This window comes from Castor canadensis, chromosome 6 (assembly GCF_047511655.1).
Source record: "Castor canadensis chromosome 6, mCasCan1.hap1v2, whole genome shotgun sequence".
Classification (NCBI taxonomy): domain Eukaryota; kingdom Metazoa; phylum Chordata; class Mammalia; order Rodentia; family Castoridae; genus Castor; species Castor canadensis.
Genome location: NC_133391.1, coordinates 149376266 through 149394100, shown reverse-complemented (window position 1 = coordinate 149394100; position 17835 = coordinate 149376266). Strand labels below are relative to the sequence as shown.

Sequence of the window (17835 nt, the reverse complement as noted above, 5' to 3'; positions counted from 1 at the left end):
ACTCCTGCTTTTAGGTGGAAGAGAGAAGCATTTCTTTTCTTTTTTTTTTTTTTTAAATAAATTTTCCTTAGGAGATATTCATGATACAGAGGGGGTTTCATAGTGACAGTTCTGGTTAGACTTGTATTGTACATTTGTTACATGGTCCCCATCGTCTCTCCTCCTCAACCCCCTCCCCACCCCACTTAAAGCAATTGCAAGAGGTTTTCTAGTTCTGTTTCATATAGGTATATGAAGTCCATCTACCATATACAGTCACCTTAATCTCCTTAGTTCACTCTCCTCCTCCCACTATTATTCTGACCCCCCACCCACACACTGTGCTTATTTTATAGTCCTGGTTTTCATAATTAATATTTGAGTTGATGTTCAGAGGGTTGTCTTAATTATGCCCACTGTGGGTGTGCTTTACTTTGGTCTGTTCAGTCCCTTTGAATACTCTCCCTTACCCCTTTACCTCCTACGCCCTGTTTTTCAACATCTTTCAATATACATCCTTATATCCTCTACCTTCGCATCTTGTGGTATGTGATATTACTGATACTCTATCATCCTCTTTTCCTTTTTCTCTTTCCCTGAGTTCCACAGAGTAGTTCCACTGTTACAGACATGCTCTACAACTGAGTTTATACATGATCATGTTTGATTTTGTGTATATGTTTATCTTTGGACCTATCTTCCATGTATGAGAGAAAAGATGCATTTTTTGTGTTTCTGATCCTAGCTAACTTCACTTATGATGTCCTCCAATTGCATCCATTTACCTTGAAACCCCATGTCATTATTCCTTGTGGCTGAGTAATACTCCATTGTGTATATACACCATAATTTCATGATCCATTCATCAGTTGTAGGGCATTTGGGTTGTTTCCAGAGCTTAGCTATTGTGAATAGTGCTAGAAGCATTTATTTTCAAAAAGTTCTTTTTATTCTGAAAGTTTCTTTGGGGAAAAGAAATCCTTGAAAGTTTAAGTATAACAAACCTTGAAAATGGTATGGCTCCTTTTTATCTTCTCTCTGCCCCCCATACCCATCCAAGAAATTCACATTATTTATTTGAAACCTCATTTTGATTAACTTGTTAAAGTTTGCTGTCAAAATGAAAAACATTTTAAATTATAAAAGCACTATATGCTCAATTCAGTAAGGCAGAAAGAACATACATATCACCTGTCATCCCACCATCCAGTGTTGACCATTGCTAATATTACGTGAATTTTCTTTTGAACTGAACACACACACATACACCATATATACACACACTCCATATACACACTCCATCTACAACACACCATACACACAAATACAATACACATACACACCTCATATACACACACACTCCATATACACACATACCACACACACCATATACACACCCATGTGTACACACACACATACAATACACATATACACATCTACAAGAAAGTTTTGGTTGGGCTACATTTGTCTAAGCATGTGAACTTTTTGAGTCCTGCTCCTGCCACTTAAGAAATGTGTGACCTTCTCAGCCAAGGTTTCCCTAACAGTAAAATGGAATAAGAGGAATACCTAATTCAGAGGTGGTGAGAGAGTAAATGAGGTTACATTTGAAAAGGCTTATCAGTATCTGAAATACAGTGAGCATTTAACAAATGTTAGCCATTTGATTTGAAACTTTCTCTTGTCACTTTAAAAACCATGCAACTTGATAATCTTTGTCATGGCTTTGGACATCCCCCAGTTCTCCTGCATCTCATCCCTGTCTTAGTGGGGATCTGCCTATGTTTGAACTCTTCCACATGAGTTAAAGTCCTGAAGCCACAATTGCAGTCATTGTTTAAATGATGTTTCTGTGCACTTACGGTTGTGTGTCAGCACTTTATGCATGCCAGCTCAGTTTGATGACACCTCTGTGAGGTAATTGTCTTTATCCTCACTTACAGATGAGAGAATCCAAGCTGATAAGGGAGAACTGAGATCTAATCCCAGGCCTCCCTGCTCCAAGTCCTTTGCTCTTCCTACTGGGCTACTTGTCCTGACATACCCCAGTGCTCAACCAACAGCACATCCTTGTAAGCTGGGCCTCAGTGGCTCACGCCTATAATCCTAGCCTCCTACTTGGGAGGCTGGGATCAGGAGGATCACAGTTCCAGTCCAGGCAATGCAAAAATTTTACAAGACTCCATTTCAACCAATGACTGGGCATGGTGGCACGTGTCTGTCATCCCAGCAATGACAAGAAGCATAAAATAGAATCGAAGTCCAGGCTGGCCTGGGCAAAAAAGTGAGACCCTATCTCCAAGTTAACCAGTGCTGAGGATAATGAGGGGTGAAGAGGATGGAAGGATATCCCATATATACATGTGAAGACAGCATAATGAAACCCATCAAACATTGACAAAGGAAGGAGCGAAAAGAGGAATGGAAATATAATGTACTTTATTCAAAGTATGCTGTACACGTGTACGAAATTATTACCATGAAATCCCTCACATTATTAATAATTATTGTTTGATAATTCAAATAAAATTAAAAATTAAAATTTAAAACAAAATTCATTTTTTTCAAAAAGAAAATATTTTTTAAAATAACCAGAGCAAAAAAAAAAAAAAAACAAAACTGGAGGTATGGCTTACATGGTAGAGCACCTGCCTAGCAAGCACAAAACCCTGAATTCAAACCCGAGAACCCCAGAAACACGTGTGCGTGCACACACACACATACACATATATAGCACATCCTTCCAGGAGCATTGGGATGAATCTGAAAGCAGCTTCCTGGCCAGAATCCAGCTAATTGGTGGAGCAAACAGTTATCCTCTAGGTAAGGAAGGCACACTGGACCCAAAGTCAAAAAACCTGGGTTCCTGAAGTTCCATCTTTACCACTGTGTTTTTTATCACTGTGGTATGAATATAAGAATATCTACCTTCCTTCCTTGTGGAATGAAGTGATAGCCAGATAAAAGAGACGATAATTCTAATAATATGACAGAAGTTTAAAATAAAAATATATAGAAGCCTTTCATTACTAATGCTTTTATGGCTGCTTACTAATACTTTTATTACTAATTACTAAGTATTACTAATGGCAACAGCACTTACTTTTTTTACCACCATAGCTGTTTTTAATTATGTATGACTCTGTGTTTCCCTTACCCCCAGTACATGAACAACTTTCTCTTGATCTCACTAATTTGCTTCCTTCCTCCCTAACTAGCCACCCAGGTCTCCATCAGATCTTGCTTGCTTCCCTGGCTCCTTCTCTGAACTTCACCCACAATTCTCTCACTTGCAATTCTAGTTACTCCATGTGTAAATTGGAAAATAATTGCAGGTTAAGTCTTCCTTCATACTCTTTCCTGAGCCATGCATCTTTAAATGGATTAAGCCCTACACCCCTTGGGTGATATTAGGTGGGCCATTTGTTCAGTGCCATTGGTAAACAGCATGGCTTTTAAAGATTGAGATGGCCCTGGGACCTGGAGAGGAAGCTGGAGTTTTCATTTGTGAGAAAATTATTCAAGGCTCTACCTTGTCCTTTGCTTTCCCCATCTAGGAGCCCCTCTAGCTGATAGAGAGCAGTGGGGTACCAGATCAGACTGAGATTGGAGTCCTGGTGTTGCTTTTCTAGAGGTGGAGTAATTAGGAATAGGAATCTGATCCTTGAGGTCAGTGTGGAAGAAGTGGGGAGCTGCACCTGTTCTGTGTTTCCATTGACTTGAAAAGAGGTGACATTGTGATATATTATTGTAAGAGAGTAAATCAAGGTGAAGTGCTCATCTGAATGGTAATTGCCTGGGAAGGGAAGAGGGTCAAAGTGGTTGAACTTAATGATGCGAAAATAGTGATCATAGAAAGAGAATTATAAACTGAGTAAGAAAGGTTAGGCAAAGGTGAGGGACTTCAAGGCAGCTATAAAGAGAATGATTAAAAGCCCCTCCTAGGAGGGAGATGTCCGTCACTAAGAAACAGAGACTACAAAGGATATTTTCAACAATCCCAATTTTTTTAACAATATGATATGTTAATACATAATTATTTACCTATTAATGAGTGTAGAAGTGATTTTTATGAAAACCAAGTAACCAAGTACAAATTAAAATACAGCAAATAAAAAATTTCACGTGAGCAAAGCCACTATGTCTTTCTTATTATCTCTTATGTTTTCTCTTCAGCAAAATTAGAGAACAAGAGGATGGGACAGGTTCTGCCAGGAAGCAGGTCAGGGGTGGGGGGAGGTGGCCCATGTATACACATGTGAGTAAATGTAAAAAAGATAAAATAAAAAAAAACTTCATGAGATATTGGGGACTTAGAGTAAAATTTATTCATTTCTCATCTGTAATTCAAATTTAACTGGATCTGCATATTTTATCTGACATTAGCATAAATGGTACCAGAAATGACTAGATGAATTTGTAGGGGAAAGGAACAGCCTCTGGGATACTCTCAAGCTTTAATGTCCTTAAGAGTTTATAGCAGCCCCATGCTCATTTTTACAGAGACATCTGTCAGGGCTGAGTGTAGGCCAGGCCTAAAGGTTAGGCCAGGCAATAGCTACAGTAGATTTTCTGCCCAATGCCCAGTTCTCAGGGGTAAGTAAAAGCCAAAGACCTTTGTGGACTGGAAAAAAATTCCTTGACTAGTCCAGGGAACAGGGGAAGAAGAGGATGGGGCAAAAGCTTGAGTGTATGGTACAGGCAAAGGAGGTAGAAACAAGAACATGAATCTCTAATGCCCGGATAGCATGTCTCTGCAGAGAAAATATGGAGAAAACATCAAATCCTATACAATTGACAGGAACCCATGTCAATGGGATTCTGTTGGGTAAGATTCTGTATCAGGTTAGTCAGAGTTCATGAATGCTTCTTGCAGATGGGAGACTATTACAATCTTAATACACAATGAAATGGACTTAGGATTTCTATGGGAGAATTGTAGCTGCTCCACACAAGTGAGATCACCCCTGGCAAGTTTTCAAGGTGGTGGGAGAAGGCCCTCTTAAAGCCAGAGCCCATACGAAGAAGTCTTGAGAAGCTGGAGTGTAGAATGAGTGGGACTATGGTGGGAGAAAAGGGGGCTGTAAAGATTAGAATGAAGTCTTGATGTGGCAGGAAGTAACAGTCTCCCTATACTCTGAAACAACGAAATGTAAATGGAGAATGGTAATTGATGAGAAGAGATTTTTTGCTGCAAAGGAGGATGCAAGAGGGTGGGGTGGGATGAGGGTGGAGGCCTGGTGAAAAGGAAGTGGGAAAACGTCTTTGTACATAAGGAATTCCTTCGTTCAACATGTGCCAAGCAGCCAAGCAACCCTTGGTCTATTTGAGGCTCAACCCTCACTTGCTGCCACTGAGCCTCCAAGATGAATACAGTAGACCTCCCCTAATATGTGGTTTTACTTTCTAAGGATTCAGGTACCCATAGCCAGCCATGCTTTGATCATATTAAAGGAAAAATTCCATACCATTCTGAGTAGCACAGTGAACTCACAGGCTGTCCTGCCCCATCCGTCCAGGTATGTGAGTCATCCTTTTGCCCAGAATGTCCATACTGTATATGCTACTTGTCCATTAGTCGCTTAGCAGCCATACTGGCTATCAGATCTACTGTTGCAGTATAGCAGTAAATGTGTTCAAGTTCATTATTTTACTTTATATTGGCCACAAAGTACAAGAATAGTGATGCCGGCAATTCAGGTATGACAAAGAGAAGCTGTAAAGTCCTTCCCTTTTTTCTTTTTTTTTTGTGAGACAGGGGTTTAAATTCAAGGTTTTGAGCTTGCAACACAAGGCGCTTTCCACTTGAACCATACTTCCAGACCATTTTTCCCTGGTCATTTTGGAGATGGAGTCTGACAAACTATTTGCCAGGCTGGCCTCGAACTGAGATCCTCACACTCTCAGCCTCCGGAGTGGCTAGGATTATAGGCGTGAGCCACCTGTGCCCAAGTAAGTCCTTCCTTTAAGTGAAAAGGCAAAGGTTCTTGACTTACTGAAAGAAAACATGCTGATGTTACTAAGATCTACTGTGAGGACAAATCTATCCATGAAACTGATGGAGGAAGAAACTGGTACTAGTTTTGCTGTTGCGCCTCAAACTTGAAAGTGATAGCCACAGTGTGGTAAGTTGAAGGAAGCATTAAATGTGTGTATGTATAGAAAAACTGTAGTATATGTAGGGCTTGGTAGCATCTGTGGTTTCAGATATCCACCTGGGTCTTGGAAAATATGCCCTGAGGACAAGGGGGAGCTACTGTAAACTCTAGTTTCCTTCCTTAAGGGATTAACAGTCTAGCAAAAGGAGAAGGTCTGCTAACAGAGCAATACTAGAGTTTTATCGTGACACAAGGGAAGCTTAGGGCAGGTGACATCTTTCCTTGCCTGGATTCATATGACACCTCCCTCACCCTCTTCTCTGTCACGGCCCAGGCCCACCAAACATGTAGCCAGTATGGACTTTATTAGTCCACAAAATGGCATCCCTATCTCGGCCATGGATCCTGGCACTCGTCATTTCTATTTCCTGGAATGTCTTCTTCAGGGCTCAGTTTATTCATCATTTCTTCTGAAAGCTTTCCCTAATCTTCGAGATCTGATCAGGTGCCTCTAATGAGCTCCTACTAGCTCCCTGGACTTAAGAGTTATCCCATAATCATTGTAGTCACTGGTCACTTCATTCATCCCACCTCTGTCTCTACACTCATCAGTATTTCCTCAGCACCCAGCATGGCACCTGACTGAAGCTATATTCCAAAATGAATTCCTATGCTAAATTAGGCTTTTCCAGGGTATAGGAAAAGACTTGCCCAGGTTATCGTAGGCCATTGGGATTTGTTAGAAGGATCTCAATAGAATAGGCAGCTATTTCAGGAACTCCCAGAGTTCCTAAGGGGAGGTGATTTATTAAGAAAGACTTTCAGTAGTGGAGCTCTTTGACCTGAGTGTTAAAAGATGAATGAGTGTTTCATTCATCAAGGCAGAGATGGGGGTGTTACAGACCCACTTAAGCTGCTTATAGTTGTCATGTTCTTCTGTTCACCATCAATTACTTCTGATTCTTGGGAAATGGTGGGAACTACATGTCTCCCTACTTGTGTCCTCACTACCAAGTGGCAGATTACCAGGAAAGCAAGTCTATGACTCCTGCCATGCATAGAGTGGGTATTAGGAAGCAGGCACCCCACAACCTGCCTTTTTAACTTTGGCTCTGTCTCTAAACAGCCCCTTCTCAGCTTCACTCTGAAGCACAAACAGTCCCCTGAAGGAAGAATCACTGGTCACCAGGCCAAGTGACAGAATCCCCTATTAACTGGATCTGACTCCCCAGCTGAAGTTGATGTTCTAAAGTGTTAGGGAGCTGACTCACCCACATTCTTACAACCCAAGAGGCAAGAACAGAGGTGCTTACAAAACTTTCTAAGCAACTTGTCTTGAAAATCTCTCATTGCATAGATGAAGAAAGTATTTTAGATTTCCATTTTTGTAACTACAGAGCCTTCTGTTGCAGATTTAGATAATCTTTCAAGTGTTTGCCACAGCTGCAGAGTATAGGCAAGTGTCCTTCAGATGTTAGCTCACAGCCTGTAGAGTATAGGGAATGGTTGAAATTGCTTGACATCACACATTCTGCAACAAAAATATTTTAAAGTAAATTCCAAACAAAACAAAGAGTATAGGGAAACTCCAGGCAGGGTGACCTTTTCTTAGTTGGTATGAGCAAGCCCATTTAACTAGATCTCTGGGAGCTTCAATGTCAGAGATTCTTTTACCTTAAGGTAACTCACTTACCACATGAGTGGCTTGCTGTCTTTCTTCATCTGTACAATAAAAAGCATAATAGTATCTGCCACATGGGTTTGGAGGGAGGATTTTAAAAGAAAACATAGACGAGCTTAGCATGATGCCTGATATGTTGTAAATGTCCGCTAAACATTAGCCATTGTTCTTACTGTCACTGTTGTTGTTAATACTAGGGTAGAAACAGTTGTTTTCCCAGTACCTAGCCCTGTATCTGGTTCATGATAGGGGATCAATAAGTGATTGAGGGGGAGAGGGAGGGGACGGAGTGGGTGGTAAGGGAGGGGGTGGGGGCAGGGGGGAGAAATGACCCAAGCCTTGTATGCACATATGAATAATAAAACAATAAAAAAAAAAGTGATTGAGGAATGAATGCATTCAGAAGTCTCCTGGTCAATACTCATTCATTCAACAAATATTCATCAGGAACCTGTTTGTGCTAGACACAATGCCCTGCCCTGTCTGCTACACCATTAATAAGACCACATGACTTTCCCTAAAGGAGCTTACCATCTACAAGCATAAGCAGACAAGTGAGTGGACAGTGAGGCTGCTGTGGGATGGGGTTCCAGAGAGGGTGGGAATAAGTTGGGTCTGGAGTGGTGAGCAGAAATTGGCCAGGTGAGCATGGTGAGCGTGGGAATGACAACCCTAGCCTCAGTGTTCAGAAACCCCAGGTAAAAAAAGAATTTCTTTCGTTCTGCACAGATCTGGGCAACATTCTCCCAGAGGAGCTTGAAGATGACTGGAGACTACAGTTAAGTTTTACATGTTCTCATACACAACTGCACAAAAGCCACTATGTTTTCTGACTGTAAAAGACTGAAATAGAAGATGTTTTTGTCAAATCTGGAGAATGGGGAATTAAAAGAACTTCCTTTCTCTCCCCTCCTTTCTTCTCCCCTGCCCTCTCCTCCCCTCCCTTCTCCCTCTCCCTCTCCTGCTCCTCTCTCTGTTTCTGTCAATGTGATTTTTGCTATATCTAGGAAAACAGGCTTTTATTCTTGAGTTTCCAGTTCTGCTGAAGTCTACAGGTCATGACTGCATGTCCTTTTGGCTTCCACCCCATTTTTCAGTCTTATGAGACTCCATTGGGTGCAGGCTTATTGAGGGCCCAGGTTGTGTGTGGTTGTTGCCGGGTGGGTGGTGGATAGGGGGGTGAGAGACTGAACAAATTCCTTCATGATTGTCTGGCTCTTGCACTAATTCTCTGGAGCGTAGTGAGAACGAGCTGAGGGAGCTTTCACAGAACAATAGCAACTCACTAGGGAAGCCACCAGTAAGGAGGAGCTGATCTTTGTCTGAGCGCTTCAGTTCCCCTACATCAACTTTGATATCCTTTTCACTGGGCTCCCATGTCAGATTGGGTTCCTGTCATTTCTTTCACTGGGTGTGGGTATTTGAAGATTCTAGTTATAAGATAATTAACTCCCACCAAACCCCTGCCATGACAAGCCACACCCTCAATTCAGTTGTTACTAGCAAAACATCTTAAGACTCATACATCCATTCCCTCCATTTATACACAGGCTTCCTTGATATGTATTTGCTGAATTCCTCCTAGAAGCATGGCACTGTAAGACATGAGGAAAAGGAAAAGGATTAGGGCTTAAATTTTTAATAGATTTTATTTTATTTATTCATATGTGCATACATTGTTTGGGCCATTTCTCCCCTCTGCCTCCTTTTTAACAGATTTTAAAGAACTGATAGCACAGTTTCTCGCTCTTTACATTTTGAATTGGCTAATCCTTTGCTGAGGGGGCTGTCCTGTGCTTTGTAGAATGGATAGCTGTGGCCTTTACCCACTAGATCCCAGTAAGCACCCCTCCCTGCAGTTGTGACTACAAAAGTATCTCCAGACATTGCCAGATGTCCCTGATGGGGTTCAAAAGAGTCCCTGGTTGAGAATCCCTGGCTTGTAACATCAGGTATCATCCTAGACACTCCATATACATTTTCTCATGTAATCTCCCCACGAAAAGCCTTAGAGGAAGATGGTTTGAATATGAGAGTAGGAAATGTTCAGTGACTTCCAGAATCCTATGGTAGTAATTGTGGATTTGGACTTTAAACCCAGATCTTTCTTACTACAGCCCATTTCCAGACTGACATACAACACAGCTCCAACCCCAAAACTTCAAAACAGTTGGTGGATGTGTTTATTGGACAGTAAGTGATGCAAGCACTCAGAAGAGAGAGGTCACAGAGGGCTGGGGAGGTTAGGGACTCTGTCCTGCAGAGACCAGAATGTTCTTTGCAAGTTGTGGGTAAACACACTGACTGGGACAGTGAGTTTAGAGGGAGGTAAGATTTGAACATGAAGCACTGGGCCACAGTTAAGAGCCAGTGGTTCTAAATGATCTCTGTTTAAGTTCCAGCTCCTCTACTTACTAGTTGGGTGGCCCTGAGTTAACAAGGTAATCTTGTGGCCCAGTTGCACTGCCCGAAATAGAAAGTTCCTAATTATAACACATAGCCTGCTAGAGTCTAGATATTGAGTAGAACCCCAAAAACCCTGCTGTTAAAGGCTTGCTCTCCAGGGTAGTACTGTTAAAAGGGGCTGTGGACCTTTAAGACAAGGGGCCATGTGAGAAGTCCTTAGGTTTTTGGGGGTGTGAGATCCCAGCCTCTTCTTTCTCTTTTGCTTCCTGGCCAGGAGTGTTTGCTTCACCACACACTCCTACCATTACATGTGGCACCCCTAACAAAGGCCTAAAAGCAATGGATATGCCTGATCATGTACTGGAATCTCCAAAACCATGAGCCAAAGTAAGCCTTTCCTCTTTGTAAGTTAATTCTCTCAGGTATTTTGTTACAGGGATGAAAGTTTGATTAACACATACATGGCTAAAATACAAAGGGCCTAGGACATGACTGGACAGCTAGCATGTGGCCTGTCCATGCTAGTTATTTAGTAAGTTATTCATTTGGACTTCAAGTAGAGTTTAGAATCTGTGCTGTAAATAATACCAGCTTTTGAATCAAAACCTGCAAAAATGTTCCGTAGGCACCACAATTCCCATGGTCAGTCCATGAAAATGACTGGCTAGACAGAGCCTTGGCCACAGCTGTATTCATGGCAAGATCACAAGTTGGTATCCTTGAGTTGAAACCAATCTATGCACTGTTCTTAGTGGTACCACTGGCAAATGATTCAGCCCCTCTATGGGGGGTATCGGATGGCAGCATTGATGACATCTTCCCAGTGGAAATGCAAAGGGCAAAAGAGGCATCTTGGGCATCTGTTAAGTTATCTAGTCACACATCCATCCATCCAATCAACATTACTGAAGATCTTTTTAATTCCCACCATCTTGTTTCTATTAACTACATCTGGAACACCAATAAGTCACCACTCTGCCCAGTGTCCGTTGAAGAGTTACTGGGTTGAAATGTCATTGTTTAGTTTCAGAACAATTCAAATTTATTTATGTGGATTGTGTCAAAATCCTGAGGTTTCTTCTCATGCTTTGCTTGGTGTCACTGCTAGGCTTTGTATTTATGGAGATCCAGTGGCCTGGATGTGGTTGGGGATCTTCTCCTGGGAATTTCCGCTTTCTTTCTCATTCTGGCTTTTTATAGCTGCATAAGGTTTAGATCTGTTAGCAAACACTTGTATATGTGTTTCTGTATTTTCCCCCTCTGTTTATAGATTGAGAATAAATTGTTCTAATAGGAAAATATCTGTCCTTTGAGTAATTTGGATCAAGGCATTTTATTTTTTGTTTGTGTGTGGTTCATTTGCCTTTCTAAAAATCATTTTGAAGTCTGTTTCACTCATGAATCATCTACTGTTGATAAACACTCAATAAACTTCATTAAAAATCTTGTCTGGATCTAAAAGTAGTTGACAGTGGGAAAATATGTGAACCATTCACGTGCTTTCTTGTGGTTACTAAATCAAAAAGACCATGGATTTTCAGAGTCTTAAGGGACATTTGATAAGAGGCCCATGGAAATGACTACCACCAGCAGGCTGGAGAACCTCAATTCAGAGGTTTCAGCTGTTTGTCTTGGGGCATCACAAGGTACTACACTTGCATTCATTCATTCAACGGTCAAAGAAAACCTGTGATATACAAGGCTAAATTCTACCAAGTTTTGTAGCTAATAAAATAGAGGTGAATCTTGTTTGGATTCTTCAGCTCTGTGGAAGATAGTCATGCTCCATCTAGATCAGAACGTGAACTCTGTCCTTCTCTTCCTCGGCTATACTGGGAAAAGATGATTTTGTTCCCCATGAGATACAAACCTATGCAAGGCTTGATTTTTACTTTGTGCCAAGAAACATAAATGCGTTTTTTTTAGGGCTGGGGGACAATGTTTCCTCTCTGAATAGCTAAAAACTCTCCATGATGGAAGGCAGTGTAGTGATTAAGCACACCCTTTGAGTCAGACCAAATGGATTTGAATTGGGACTCTCAGCTTTTGTGTGTGTTGCCTAACCTTTTTGTGACTCAGTTTTTTTGTGTTAGAATAGAGCTAATAATTATTCCAATAATTATTCCTACTTCACAAGGCTACTGTAAAACATAAATGAGATAGTTTACATAAAATAGATTGGGCACAGTGCCCAACATAATTATAGTAAGAGCTTAATAATTTATAGCTATGACTATTATCATGAACTAATATGTATATGCCCACACAAAAAGCACTGCTTCCTGTACATTTAAGCAATATAGGTATGAGAGTGAATTTCTATGAACGATCCTTACCATCTCTTTGATATCTGCAGTTCTACATATTCTTAGAGGTTCTCATCCCAATGAGAAGGTCCAGTTTGGGGGAATCATGACATTCACATGACACCTTGTTCATGAGTTAGGGAACAGTGAATAGAATAACACTGTAGCTCTAGAAGGGAATGGAAGGAATTCTTCAGCATAGCTTTTGCCTAAACATGCAACTCACTTAGGATGGAGTCTGGTAAGTGAAGACTACGCAGTGATGTCAAATGAGACCATTCTCATGTCAAGTCAGTTATCATTAAGTCTTCTTTATATATGACCCAAATTTAAATTTTAATGTTGTATTTTGAGTCTACTACCTCTCCCATCCTCTGCAGAGATGAAGAACAGCTGGTCGGTATCCTCTTTATAATTACCCTTCAAAGAGGAAAAGACTGTTAAGTTTGCCTTGAGGCACTTTTTCACTCCAGACTAAACAACTCCGAGTCCTTTAGTCTTCCCTCATAGGTTTTATTTTCTGTCTCTTCAATCATGTAGGTTCTCTTTTGGAACCTTTCCAGCATCTCCACATCCTCCCTAAAGTAAGGGACCTCAGACTGGACATACTCCCCCTGTAAGAGTCTGTGTGCTAAATTCTTTCTTACTGGTTAGGGAGCAGTGGGGGTCCTTCTCTTTCATGCCAAGCTCCCAATGTGAACACCCGGTATTGTGTGGCCTGTTTCTTATCAATACAGCAGGCAGATTCCTGTTACATACATGATCTGCTGTGCTCCACACCTCTTTGTCAGTTTTTCTTGAATTGAGATGTTAAGCCCCATTTGTTCCTGTCCTGCTGATTATCAGGATTATGAGGATTCTACTTTGAAATCAGCCATCATGCTGAACTCTAAACTCTCTATAATGAACCATTTCCTTACTGTGTTGAAGCTACTTTGAATTTTCTTAACATATCAGCAGTTCTCACTCAAATTTGTGTTAGTTATAGATTGTGAGTGTGCAGAGAGCAGTTTCAAGTATTATTTAAACCAGGCCAGGCTAAAATCATAGAGCACATTTTAAGCCTCCTTTGTGTTACTGTGGTATTGATCTCTTTTCCAGTCACAGTGGAGCCTGGGGAGGAGGGAGAAGACAGACCAGGTCCTAGCCTGTTGATGAGAATGGCACATGCATTCAAAGCTTTCCTGAAATTAAGATATTATGCACATGTGGTCAAATTCTTAACTCCTAGCACACACAAACCCTAAACTGGGGGGATTGGGGAGGACAGAATATTTATTTGCATTGTATACTTAAAACTATAGATTTATTTTAAATGGCACTGATTTATATTTCATAAATTATCAGAATGAAGGAACAGAGAAAGTTAAAAGCTAAAGCATTAGGAAAGTATGGAAAAAGCAAAAGAAGAAAAGGAGCACTTCTGAAATTATTATTAGAAAATTACTCAATTTGAACTCAGTTCCCATAAAACTTACCAGATACTAAGCTACCACATAAAAGGATGATCCTCAATCCACTCCATGATGGAAGAGCTGGACAAGGGAGGGGGAGGAGCTAACATTCATTCACTTTCTATTAGAGTTCTGATGCACTTGACTTTTTCTGAAATCATCAGTCTAACCATCTGCCTTGACCAGGGAATTGTGGTCTTTTAAGGACTGCTTTGCAAAGCTTGTCTCCCTGGTCTGTGTAGTGTCCCCCTCAGCTCCACAAGGTGGTGGTGGCTGCCGCTTTCACACCTTCTTGAGATAAACTTTAAAGAAGGAATGCCACAGCCTGGCACTCTTGCCTGTTTCCGGTTTGCTCTTGTTCTGACGTGAATGAAGCAACTTGGGGGTGCAGGGTGATTCCAGGACTGGTAATTATGATGACTACTTACCCTGTGTTTTTGGCCTGCTTCTGAGAGTGGGCAGATTTCCAGCCCAGGCTTGACATGGGTTCGCCCCTCCTAGGTTCTAATTACCCATTCCAGTGGCAGTAATGGTACTGGGAATTGCAGCCTTCATTGGCCTCCTCCATTATAATTAATTGCTTCGAATTCCACCAGATCTGTCCGTTGCAAAGCTCATTTACTTTCTGGGGCTGCTGGATGCCTAGGAAGAGACCCATAGCTTGGAGACAGAGGGGTGGAGTAGGCCCGGGGCAAAGAGTGGGGAGGGTGTGTGCCTGTCCTTGCAAGTCCCAGGAGGGAGGCACAGAGCTGGCCTGAGTTCTCCCTGAGATTCCTGCCATTTAACCTCGGAAGCTCTCCTTACCATACCTCAGCTCCCCACTGGGAGCTCCAACTTGGAACCCTCCCAAAACCAGATCAAAATGTGTTTTGAGCTTAAGTTCCTTAATGGTTTGAGTTTTGGCACCACATGGCTTTTACTTTTCAACAAGTGTTAGGAATGGAAACATGGAATAAAATACAATTGAAGTTTTGAAAAGCAATGAAACCTGGCCGGGTGGTTCCCTTCTCTCTGCCATCCCCTCTTCTGCTTTAAGAAAAGCAAACACTCTTTTCCTGTCTTATTTGTATTCCCATTAATTTAAGACAGGAAGCCCTCAGTGGGTGTGATGTAAACAATTGGGCCCCATGGGTCCAGCTTCCTCATCAGTGTACAGCTGGAGAGATGACTTCTTGGGGACCAGGACTTGTTGACTGAACCCCGCAGAAGGTGGGAGGGGCAGAGAAGGTATAAAGGAAATACTTGAGTCGTGCAGTCACTGGTGATTGCAACTCAGGGGTGGTGAATTTGGTTAACTGCAGCAGAAAGAATCTAGAGATTCCCAGAAAGTTCCCTGATGTCCTGCCGGTATTGATAGTTGTGATTTTATTTTATTGGGGGTGGGGGGCTTCCCCCCAATAACCCAGGCTTCTGCTGATTGTGAAACGAAGTGGTTATGAAATGAATGTTGGGGGTGGGGTGGAGCTTCTCCGTGTGGCTCCAAGGGAGAACTCTGGATCAGGGCGAGGCCATGGGGTGCCAGGGCACTGTTTTCTCCTTCAGTCCTGCTCCCAGATTACGGCAGGAAGCTCCTGAGCGCTTGATGTAAACAAAAGTGTCTGAAAGAGAAACCCCAAACTCCCTGCGAGAGGAGGGGAGGGGCCAGGGAAGGGATCCTGGAGTGCTGTGGAGTTTTGACCAGTGAGCCCAGGAGTGACGAGCGCTAGGATTGCATTACAGTCTTTTCATAACCTCAGCCGCCGAGGAGGGAGGGAGGGGTCCGCAGGTCCGCAGCCATCGGAGAGGTGCGTCTGCCAAGTCCTGCAGGAGCCGGGCTCCCACTGCCCGGAGGCACCGGCACCGGCACCGGGACCGGGACCTCCGGAGCTAGCCCTGTGAAGCCTGGCCCGCTCACGGGTTGCCAGCAGGTGATTAGGCTAACCACCAGCTAAACCCAGCCGATCAGCCGGCGGATTACCCCAGGCCAGCTGCTCCTGACCGCCTCTCCGAGGACGCAGAGCAAGGACGAGGTCCGAAAAGAAGCTTCCCAAGGTGACCAGACCTGGAGGTAAGAATCTGCCCAACAGACAAAACCTCGGGCTTCCAGATCTGATCCTGGCTGGGGTGCAGAATGAGGCTGATCCATAAATGGAATTTAGCCACAGCATCTGAGAAATGCACCTAGCCTGACAGTCTACTGAACTCTTCTCACGGGTTACTCGGCTGTTTTGTTTTTGACCCAGGGATGTTGCATGCTTAGGGATGGGTTGTGTTTCTTGGGAGGAATGATTTGCAGCTGGTTTGTTGATTGGACGGAAGGAGGCGCCCTAAGTGTGTGTGCGCAGGGCAGGCAGGGCCACGCACAGTCAGACACCTTTCCTAACAGGTGCTGTTGAGGCCAGGAGGGGCGTGCTGGGGTTGCAATCCAGGCATCTGCCCTGCTGTCCTTAGCCCTTGCTCCTTGCTTTGGCTAGCGGGCCTGCAAATCTGAGGTGGCAGAGCTGTTTTCTCTACCAGAGGATATGTGTTAGTAAGGTTTCGATCTTTGCGCGCAGGTCTTTGCCCCAAAACTACTGAACAGTCTACTTAGACAACAGTTCTGCCACTCATTTCACAAAATGTTTTCATTAGCGTATCCACAAATAAAAGGATTTTTAAACATGAAGGATGTTTGGGAAGAGAATGGCATTTTTTGATGTAACCCTCTCTACGAGGCGGTTTACAAATACTAAGAATGAAATAAAGTCAACTATTGTGAGATGGAGGGAAAGAAGGAGGTAACTTCAGCTGTCATCCTGGAGAAGAGATTCTATGAATGTGAACAATAAGTGCTTTTCACAAAAATGGGTCAAGCTGAGTATACCATCAGGGAAGAGAGAGGTAAACTCTCTAGGTAATGTACAAGTATCTCTAAATGTACAAAAGATAGCACTATAGTTGTTTCACAACTTTAAATTCACATTGACGATGAATTAAATTTTTTAGTTAAGACACCAGGCTGGGGTAGAAGGATGGCTGAAGTGGTAGAATGCTTGCCTAGCAACTGCAAGGCTCTGAGTTGAAAATCTAGTACCACCAAAAAAAAAAAAAATTGACATGTAAGGCTTACAGTATTTCTAGCTATACCTCCTGGCCCTAGGGGCAGCTATGGGACTCAGGGGTGACAGTAGGAGCCTTGGGGAAGGAGGACTATGTCAGATTCTATAGAAAGTAGAGTTCTCAGATGTGCTGGAAGAAAAGAAAATAGGACATAGGGGAAGTGACAGGAAACCCGTATGGACTCAGTTCCTAAGGTTTGCTCCGAGCTCTCTCAACCTTGTGCTCTGAGCCTGCAATGTCCAGGAGACCCATGTATTCAACTCCCCTTCCCGATCCATGGTGAAAGGAAGACAAAGCAAGATTAGCACTGCCTTTCTGTTTGCCTCTCTCTTCCATAAATTACCCAACACTGTGCCTGGCATAGAGTGGAGGTCCAGGCAGGACACACTTTGGAGTTGCATCTTTGAAGGGACCACAGCTCCACCCTGTCTCCTGGGCCATCACGGTGTCTCCTTATGTGCACCACCATGTTGCTTGGGCCTGCCTTCTTCTCCAGTGCTTTGCTTTCCCAGACCTTTCTCTGAGCTCCTATGCTCTGCCCTCTAGAGAGTGGGTGCTCCAGGTCTCTGCTTGGGAACTTCTTTCTGAATCTTGCTCAGCCTCTCACTCTGGCATCCACTTCATAGCCTGGGCATCCCTTCTTTTCTCTTTCTCAAAAGTACACATGTACAGAATTTTCAGTCAAATTGTTTCTATAACTAGGCACAACAGTCACTTCCTTCACCCCTTGCCAACCTCAACTCCTGTGCCCTAGAGACAACCACTTCCAACTCTTTGTACTCATTCTAAATAGCAAGTCCATCCTGCCCTCTGGCTCATCTGAGCCTATCATC

At 42.8% G+C, this 17835-nt stretch overlaps 1 protein-coding gene across 9 annotated transcripts in view; it reads left to right on the top strand.

Moving 5' to 3' along the window:
- Pdzd2 (PDZ domain containing 2) overlaps positions 1-17835 on the top strand; it is a 374613-nt gene that overhangs the window by 158777 nt on the left and 198001 nt on the right. The window contains exon 1 of one of the 9 annotated variants that reach the window (XM_074077664.1): positions 8545-15971. The exons of the other annotated variants lie outside the window; for them this stretch is intronic. The gene's annotated coding sequence lies outside the window, so the exon portion shown is untranslated. Of the gene's footprint in view, positions 1-8544; positions 15972-17835 lie in introns of those variants that run through there. 9 annotated transcript variants of the gene reach the window in all.